At 47.1% G+C, this 9,710-nt stretch overlaps 1 pseudogene; it reads left to right on the top strand.

Moving 5' to 3' along the window:
• Positions 1–8,596: 8,596 nt before the first annotated feature.
• LOC101614307 lies at positions 8,597–8,822 on the top strand (annotated as a pseudogene).
• The last annotated feature ends 888 nt before the right edge of the window (positions 8,823–9,710 follow it).

Raw genomic sequence — 9,710 nt, 5'->3', positions numbered from 1 at the left:
GAAACTTTGGCCTAAGAGACTGCCTTGCCGAGCACAGCTTGATGGACTAATCTGGTCAGAGTTGAAAGGCCTGAATGCAGTAAGAACTATGGACTGTGAGGCTTGGCTTATGAGGGTGAGAAAGAGCTTTGACTGGACTGGGCTAGAAGCAGTTTGTATGAGAGGCTTGCTGTTATGCTCATGTCCTGAGAAGTTGTGCAGAGTTGCATTGTGTAGAAATGGACTGGTGAGAGCAGAGGGATATGGCACAGAATAAAATGAAATCTTTGAGTGAAACCGCTGCCCATTCACCTGCAAATTGTTTGAGAGATTACAAACATTGAGATTGGGCCAGCTGACCTGCACTGGGGCAACAAAAGAATGTAGACTCTTTTGAAGGGGCCTGAGTGCTCAAGGAGTGTCCTGTTCTTCCCCCCTGGATTAACAAATTGGCACCCTACCTGGCATTGTGGTGTGTAAGAAATGCAGGAAAAAAGAGGGTCATTGAGTTTGCAACATGGTCCTGTGTTTTAGAAATGGCCATGGGCAGTGTGAAGCAATTTTGCTGGATGTCTGCATGGAGACTCCACGGAGCCAAGAGGATGAACCATGGGTTGCAATGGAGACCCATTGGAGATGCCGGGACCACGAGATGGCTGCTTAGGAAAGCTGCCGGCCCCAGTGAAGTTTCCCAGGACTGTGAGTAGCTTAGCTGGAGGGGCGGAATTAGAACTTAGGGGACTTGTTGCTGGTTAGAATTATCGAACCCAAGTTTGAACCCAAGCTTTGTCACTGGATAGAGTTGTTGGACTTGAAGCTACAGAGTTTGATGTTTGCCCTGGTTGTTTGAAATCTTGTATTGGTTGAATATTTCTTTGCTATGCCCAGTGCCATCTTTTGCAATGTGAATATTTACTCTGTGCCATAATGGGATTTTTGGAGATTTTTTGGTATTGCTCAGTGAAAAGACCTTGGATTATGGGGATGTATGAACATCATTGGAATTGATAAAAATTATGGCAACTTTTTTTTTTAAATTTTTTATTCATTTATTTGAGAGCGACAGACACAGAGAGAAAGACAGATAGAGGGAGAGAGAGAATGGGCGCGCCAGGGCCTCCAGCCACTGCAAACGAACTCCAGACGCGTGCACCCCCTTGTGCATCTGGCTAACGTGGGACCTGGGGAACCGAGCCTCGAACCGGGGTCCTTAGGCTTCACAGGCAAGTGCTTAACCGCTGAGCCATCTCTCCAGCCCAAATTATGGCAACTTTTAAAGTTGGACTGAATGTATTGTATTTTATATCATGTATGGATATCAGTTTGTGGGGGCCAGGGGCAGAATATGGTGGATGGTTCAGGTATTCCCCCATAAACTTAGGTGTTCTGAATGCTAGGTTCCCAGCTGATGGATATTGGGAATTAATGCCCTCCTGGAAGCAGTGTTATTGTTGGGGGCAGGCTTATGGGTGTTGTGGCCAGTATCCTTGACAGTGTTTGGCATACTGTCCTATTGCTATTGCCCACCCTCTGCTCATATAGTCATTTTCCCTGCCATCATGGAACTTCCCCTTTGAGACTGTAAGCCAAAATAAACCTCTTTTTCCCACAAGCTGGTCTTGGTTGGGGGAATTTCTACCAGCAATGCGGACCTGACTGCAAGACAGGGTTTCACTCTGGTCCAGGCTGACCTGGAATTCACTATGTAGTCTCATGGTGGCCTCTAATCACAATGATCCTCCTACCCCTGCCTTCCAAAGTGCTGGGATTAAAGGCATGCACACCATGCCTGGCTTCCACCTAAATTTTGAAACATTCAACTTTGAATTACATGGTCTTCCTGGAACCTGAAATAGGCAACACAACCCTTGCTCCGGGAGTGCTCTAGTGGAATGAGGGATGGGCATGCTAAGGCCTCTTGCCACTGCAAAACAAATGTGTCACTTTGTGCACCTGGCACACTGGGTAATAGGAAATAAGTAGAAAATGCCACCTCCTTGGGCTAAAGTAACTGGCTGTAGGATGATCCAGTGGATAAGGCAAGTGGTTCTTTGATAGTTTGAGCTGAGATGAGGAAAAGCTTTAAGATAGGGTTTGAATTACCCTATTGGGTGGCTGGAGACTTTTCCAGCCACCGGGGAGTTTTGAGAACCACTGAAGAGTAGCCTTGGCCTTGCAGTCCAGTCCAGGGGAGTTGCAATTCTTATGCAATGCACCATGGTGAGAGAGGAGACACGGTGAAGATGGAGGACACCTCCAGGATTTAGTCCTGGACGAGCTGCTGCTCTCCTCTGACCCCCTTGGTTGCTCGAGGGTCCAACACTCCAAGCACCTCTTCCAGGCTTCTGCACTGAAATAGGAAAAAAAGCAGAAAATGAACCTAGAAGGAAGACTGCTCAAAACCCGATATAGGTTTTATCTGGCAGGCAAGTGAGAAGCAACTTCCTTTACAGTTAGGGGTTCTTAGAGGGTGGTGGGGTCATGGGAATTCTTTGGTTGCAGGGCACTGCACTTTGCCTTGGGGCTTGGGTGACTTCAGGGAAATGACAGACAGGTGTTTGGACCATTTCAGGGAAACGACAATTGAGATCAAATGGAGACATTCTGATCCTAACACCAGGGAAGCACCTTTAACCACTGACCAATATCTCTGGCCCCAAGACATATTATTAAAACTATTTACACGTTGGAAAAGTTGTGTTGGGCTGGGTTCGACGTAGCCCAGTAGGTGGAGGGCTTGCCTAGCATATATGGTGCACGTCTGTAATCCCAGCACTCAGAAGGCTGAGGCAGGAGGATCTTGAGTTAAGTTGCAGGCCAGCCTCAGCTACGTGAGACCCAGTATCGAACAACAAAACATAAAAACAAAACAAAATACCCATTCTCTTTCTATCTATCTCTTTCTCTCTCTCCCAAATAAATAAATAAATAAGGGCTGGAGAGATGGCTTAGCAATTAAGGCACTTGCCTGCAAAGCCAAAGGACCTGGGTTTGATTCCCCAGAACCCAAGTAAGCCAGATGCACAAGGTGGCGCATGTGCCTTGAATTCGTTTGCAGTGGCCAGAGGCCCTGGTGCACCCAATCTCTGCCTGCCTCTTTCTGTGCTTCTCTCTCTCTCAAATAAATCAGATATATATGTACATATATATTAAAAAGCAAGATTAGCCTGGTATGAAAATGACTCTTGCCTGTAATCCGAGCTGTTTTAGGAGGCAAATCTCGGCCAGTTCAAGATCAGTTTGGGCTACGTAATGAGTTCCAGGTCAGGCTTGCCTGTTACAGTGACCATGTTTTTTGGTTTTTTTTTTTTAAATCCTAAAATCAGCCAGGGCGTAGTGGCATATGCCTTTAATCCCAGCACTTGGGGGGCAGACGTAGGAGGATCGCCGAGTTCCAGGCCACACTGAATTCCAGGTCAGCCTGGGCCAAAGCGAGACCTAAATCCTTAAGTAAAGGTTAAGAATCCGCGAGGCAGCACCTAATTAGCAAAGCAGCTCCTTTCCGAGACTCGAGGTCGGTTCGGAACTCCGGCACCGCGTACCCGGTGACGGCCTCCCGTGCTCGCCCTCACTGCGGTGCGCCATTCGCGCACGCGCGCGCCGTCACCGCCGCTTCATACTCAGGGCGCGCGCCGTGACGTCACGCGGCCGTGGCCCACCCCCTGCGCGCGCGCGCAGAAAGAGACTGCCTCCCATTGGTCACGCCGGCCTCGCCCCAGGGACCAATGACAGGGCGGCAAGTAGCCGGGTGCAGTCCTGACGTTGTACCGCCGCCGCTGCCGCCGCCGCCGCCGCCGCCGCGGGGTTTATTCGGCTCTGGGTCCCGGCCGCCGCCATTAGGAAGGAGTCTGCGTCGCCCGAGGCCGCGCCGGCCCTCTCCGCCCGCCCCGAGCGCGCCGCCCGCCTCCGCCTCCGCGCCGCCTCTCCGCCCCGCCTCTCCGCCCCCGTCCCCCTCCCCCAGCCTCGGCTCGGCCTCGGGCCGCTGCGAGCCGCGCGCGGGCCCGCGGAGACCATGTCCTGACTGAGGCGGGAGCGCGGAGGCGGCCGCAGCGGGGTGGGCGGCGGCGCCGAAGGAGGCGGAGAGGGGCCGGGCTCGGCTCGTCGCCGCGGGGCCGTGCGGGAGCCGCCGCCGCCGCCGCCCGCAGTCGAGGAGGAGTGGGAGCTGGAGGAGGAGCCGCCGCCGCCGCCAGGTAACCGGGCCCGGGGTGAGGGGCGGCCCCCCGTCCGCAGGACCCTCGCGGATCGGCCGCGGCCTGCCGGGCCCTCGCGGCCAGCGGCGTCCAGGCCGCTGTGCCCGCCTCCGTCCCGGTGTTGGCGGGGTCGCGGGCGGCAGGCCCGGGTGCCGCCGCGCGTCCATTTTTTTTCTTTCTTTTTTCCTCCCGGGCTGCGGGGTCGGCCCCGGGGGGCTGTGGGAGGGTGGCTCCGGCCGGCTTGTTTACCGACGCCTAGCTGGCGCTGCCACCCGATCCCCCCCAACTTCTATTCCTGGTCGAGAGCAGTCCGTGAGTGAGCTTTGGTTCCCGCTCTGCATTAGGCCGTAAATACTTGTGTCCGTGGCTACAAGTTGGTGCCGGTCTCCAAACTTGAATTTCGGCCCCTCGACCACTTTCCTTCCTTGTGGGGAGGTGGTGTTGGTGGTGGGGCTGGCCTCCAGTTGTTGCCATTTGTAAACAAGTCAAGGTGTATGTGTGTAGTAGGGGCGACGAGGATGGAAGTCGTGGGAAGATTAGCTAGCCGTCAGCTCCGCTTGACGATTACTCAGGGCAAGTATCTTATTTTTCTCCGCTGAGGTTTGGGGCTGGTCATTGCCTAGACAAAAGGACTATAATGAAAGCTTGCATTAAGCATCGGGGACAGACAGCTCACGTTAAGCCAGGAAGCTTGAACCGCCCCATTATCTTGGAGAGACACTGGTGTTTTGAAACTCTTGCTTAAAAATTTGTATTTCAGTCACTTCGATTTCCCTTTTTCCATTTACTCTACACTAGATCAAATGAAGTGCCACCCACTGACCCCAGTGTTTGGTCTCACTATGTGATCTGTCTAGGATGGTGGTGTTAATGAATGTGATGTAAACAAATACTATTTTAAGGAATTACAAGTCTTGGAAATGTTATATGAATGGTTCCTGTACCAAGTAGAAGTTGACTTGTGCTTGACTTCCTTATCATTTGAGCAACATCCATAGTGCCTCTGTTAATCAAACATGGGTGGCTTGGTGTGCATTCCAGGAGCGGAGGGGGGGGGAGGGGGGCGGGAGGGGGGAGCCATAAGACATTTTGATCTTGGCTTATGACAAAGGCCATGGGAAAGGCATCTAAACTATGTTTGGGAAACATAAGAAACATAAAGCTGGGTTCCTGTGCATTATTATCTCTAACTAAATGCGATAATTCTAAAACAAGCCCAGACTCTTGCTCTCTTAATATTTGTTCATAGAATAGTTTCATATTAAAATTTCATAACGTTTTTATTGGCCTAGGAGAGGTTTAGAGGTAGTAGGACAGTAATGAGATGCCCTGGTCTTTTTGGGAGGATGTTATTTGAATGTCATGAGGGATTTGTATTTCTGTTGCTGTTTCCCACGTTTTATTAGTGCCTTGGAGCACTGGGACACCTTGTGTTTACTTCTGAATTGTGTTTGGGTTAGTATGATGAACTCATTCATGTAGCATATTTTAAGCTGATGGCCTTGATCCAGATCTGTACACTGATGGGGGTTATGGCATATCACATTTAAAGTCTGAGGATTAGTGTACTTTTGGAGCCCATAGTTCAATTGTACAGCATTTGAGATGCATTGCTTCCTAAGTAATGATGATACAGTCAGAGCCATTCCCTGTGTTTTATATTTATATTGCTTGCATTTTTTATATTTGTACACAGTGAGGAAGAGGGAGGGAGAAAGAGAAAGCATTATAGGGCCTCTTGACACCGCAAATGAACTCCAGATGGATGCTCCACCTTGTGCATCTGGCTTTATGTGGGTACTGGGGAATTGAATGTGGGCCAGCAGGCTTTGCTAGCAAGCATCTTTAACCATTGAGCAATCTTCCCAGCCCCATATTGCTTTTATAAAGTCAGTTTAAACTTCGAAGTAAATTGGGATTGCAAAAGTAGAACAATACAACAGTTTTTGATTTGTTTTTGTTTTTTCCAAGGAAGAGTCTCACTGAAGCTCAGGCTGACCTGAAACTTGCTCTGTAATCCCAGGCTGGCCTTGAACTCACAGTGATCCTCCTTCCTTTGTTGTCCTAGTGCTGGGATTGAAGGTGTACATTCCTGCCTACATATGGCTTTACTCACGAAGCCGACTCTTCAGCTCCTGCCTGCCTTTTTTTTGAGACAGGATGGCTCTGTAGTCCCAGACTGGCTTTGAACTGCAGTGATCTCCTGCCTCAGCCTCCCAAGTGCTGGGACTAAGAGCATGCACACTTGGCCTGACAAACACTAACTTTTTATTTACCTTGGTTCAATTTTACTTGAGCATTGCTGTTGGCCTCCCTCCTTCCCTAGAAATATCTGCACCTTGTACTCGCTTTGAGGCCTGTCTCCCAGGGATATGCCACCTCTTTTGGAATATTTGTGCACCACTTGTGCTTTGGGTATATGAAATCTTGCACACTTGAATACTATTATAATATATATTAATAATTATATAATTAATTAATATTATATAATTAATTAATTAATAATATATAATAATATAATATTATAATACTATAATGACCTGCAAAAATACATGCAATAAAAAAGGAGCTCACGCTTCTTGGTGAGGTGTTCACATTTCCCAGTTGCCTGGTTTTCATATTTTTGTTTTAATTCTTATTTCTTCCCATTGTGAGGCCTTGTTGTAGCCAATCTTTACATTGTTCCTGTGAGTCCCCCTCTTGGCCTTTCATTTCTGCCATTCTTTTTGTTGAAATCCTCTTTGGATTCATGGTTCTTTACCCTGAGCCAACATAAGCACTGTCTCTTGAGAAGCCTTTTTGATGGCTTCAACCCTGACCTGAGGGATCTGTTTGCTCTTCTTCTTCTTCTTCTTCGTCTTCTTTTTTTTTTTTTTTTTTTGGTTTTTCGAGGTAGGGTCTCACTCTGGCTCAGGCTGACTTGGAATTCACTATGTAGTCTCAGGCTGGCCTTGAACTCTCGGAGATCCTCCTACCTCTGCCTCCCAAGTGCTGGGATTAAAGGTGTGCGCCACCACGCCCGGCTTGTTTGCTCTTCTTTTGTGTTAGATTTTCTGCCTTTTTTTCTTAGTCTGTACTAATGTGAATTTCTTTTTGTTTTTATTCTGCTTCCCAACTAGATTTTTAAGACCTAAGAAGTGTGTTTGCATCTGTGTGGACCATCTATTCAGTGCTGAGAATGTGGGTGTGTGGTCTGACAAAATATTTTTGGTTACAGAGTATTCCAGAATACAGTTTGTATACTGTCTAGTTTTGGCATTTCAGGAACTTTGATTTATGAGACAAAATATTTGAAACTATGGTTATCTCTTAAAAATATTTGGTCAGCATGTGTACATCAGCTATCAGCATACTTCTTTACTACCTGTAGAGAATGGTTAGTGTTTTCCTAATGATTGTGTCATATTACTCAAATCAATATTAGTGCCACAATCTACAGTTGAATCTGGGGCAGTTGTTGATCTTGGGTTTGGCGCAGATGACACTAAGGGTAGACATTCCATATTTGTATATAGATTTAGGGTCACGGAAGGGAGAACATAACTTGTAGCCTCAGTTTGCATTCTTAACCCCAGGTGCTGACAGCATGTATCATTGCATAGGCAGATGAGGCCGGGGAATATGAGTCACTGTTACCTGTCAACACTGTTGGAAGAAAATACAAACAAGCTGGGTCATAGTATTCTTATACACCAAGGCCAACACATGCAATTATGTGGCACCCAGGAGGATGCTGATACGCTCAGAAAAGAGGTGGTGTGTGTTTCTGTTGCTTTAGGCATGTGAGTAAATCTGCTGGCAGTGAGTGAGTCATCTTGATTTACCCACTGCACCTGTGTGGAAGCTGGTCCTGTCCCAGTTCACCACAATATTTTTTCCCTTCGAATTGTCCAAATTTTAGGTCAGAGTGTCTGTTAAAGTGTTTTTGAGGGCTGGAGGGATGGCTTAGTGGTTAAAGTGTTTGCCTGCAAAACCGAAGAACCCAGGTTCGATTCCCCAGGACCTATGTTAGCCAGATGCACAAGGGGACACATGCATCTGAAGTTTGTTTGCAATGGCTGGAGGTCCTGGCATGCCTGCCTGCCCACCTGCTCATTCACTCTCTCTCCTCTTCCTCATCTCCCTGTCCCTCTTTCTTTGTGAAATAAATAAATAAAAATAAAAATAAATGTGTTGGGGGTTGTCGAGATGGCCCAGTGGTTAAGGTGCTTGCCTGTAAAGCCTCAACTATCTGGGTTCATTTTCCCTGTACTCATGTGAAGCCAGATGTACAAAGTGGTACAGACATCTAGAGTTTGTTTGCAGTGGCTAGAGGCCCCGGAGTTCCCATTCTCTGTCTTTGTCACTTCTGTCTCTCTGCTTGCAGATAAATAACTAGATAAAAATATTTTTAAAGTCTTTTTCCTCTTTGGACTTCTAAAGACAAGATGGGTCACCAGCAGCTCTACTGGAGTCACCCGTGAAAATTCGGCCAGGGTTTCCACTCTTGCCACGTCTGCTCAAACTGCTGTGATCTGATTGGGAAATATGGACTGAGCATGTGCTTGGCAGTGTTTCTGCCAGTACGCAAAGGACATCGGCTTCATAAAAGTTGGACTAAGCGACCTTCCTAGAATGGATTATTCCAAGACCATCCATCCACTCACCCAGTGAAAGATCATGCTATTTCTTTGTACATAAATAAATTGTGAAACCTTCAAAAAAGATTTTAAAAAATTTTGAAGGTTTATAAACCTTTATAGTATAACTGGAGCTAAAATTAACCTGTTAGTAAACTTCCCAGAAAGGTAGACATTTCCATTTAGGCTAACTTTTTTTAAAATTTACTTTATTTTATTTATTTGAGAGACAGGCAGATAGAATGGGTGCACCAGGTCATTCACCTGCTGCAAGCGAACTCGATAAGCATGCACCACTTTGTGCATCTTGGCTTATGTGGGTCGTGGGAATTGAACCTGGGTCTTTTGGCTTTGCAGGCGAGTGCCTTATCCACTAAGCCATCCCTCCACCCCAAGGCTAACTTTTCTTTGTAATAGAACAGTAGGAGTTTCACTGCTTAAAAAGAACTCTAAACCAGTATTGTTTCTGAGTGAGGGACATTTTTTTGGTTAAGACAAAGCTTTCAAAAAATATTTTATCTATCTATCTATTTATTTATTTATTTTGAGGTAGGGTCTCACTCTGGCTCAGACTGACCTGAAATTAACTTTGTAGTCCCAGGGTGGCCTCAAACTCATGGTGATTCTCATACCTCTGCCTTCTGAGTGCTGGGATTAAAGGTATGTGCCATCACACCTGGCTATTTATTTATTTATGAGAAAGAGGCAGATAGAGGAAGAGAATGGGCAAGTAAGGGCCTCCAGGCACTTCAAATGAACTCTAGACACATGCATTACCTTGTACATCTGGCTTATATTGGTCCTAGGAATTGAACTTGGGTCCTTTGGCTTTGCAGGCAAAAGTGTTAATCACTAAACCATCTCCAGCCCAAAGTATTTATTGTCTTTAAAAATTTTTAATATTTTTTTTTATGAGAGAGGG

The sequence above is a fragment of the Jaculus jaculus genome, chromosome 1, assembly GCF_020740685.1.
Source record: "Jaculus jaculus isolate mJacJac1 chromosome 1, mJacJac1.mat.Y.cur, whole genome shotgun sequence".
Classification (NCBI taxonomy): domain Eukaryota; kingdom Metazoa; phylum Chordata; class Mammalia; order Rodentia; family Dipodidae; genus Jaculus; species Jaculus jaculus.
The sequence above is the reverse complement of the archived record's forward strand: the minus strand, read 5'-3'. Positions and strand labels throughout refer to the sequence as shown.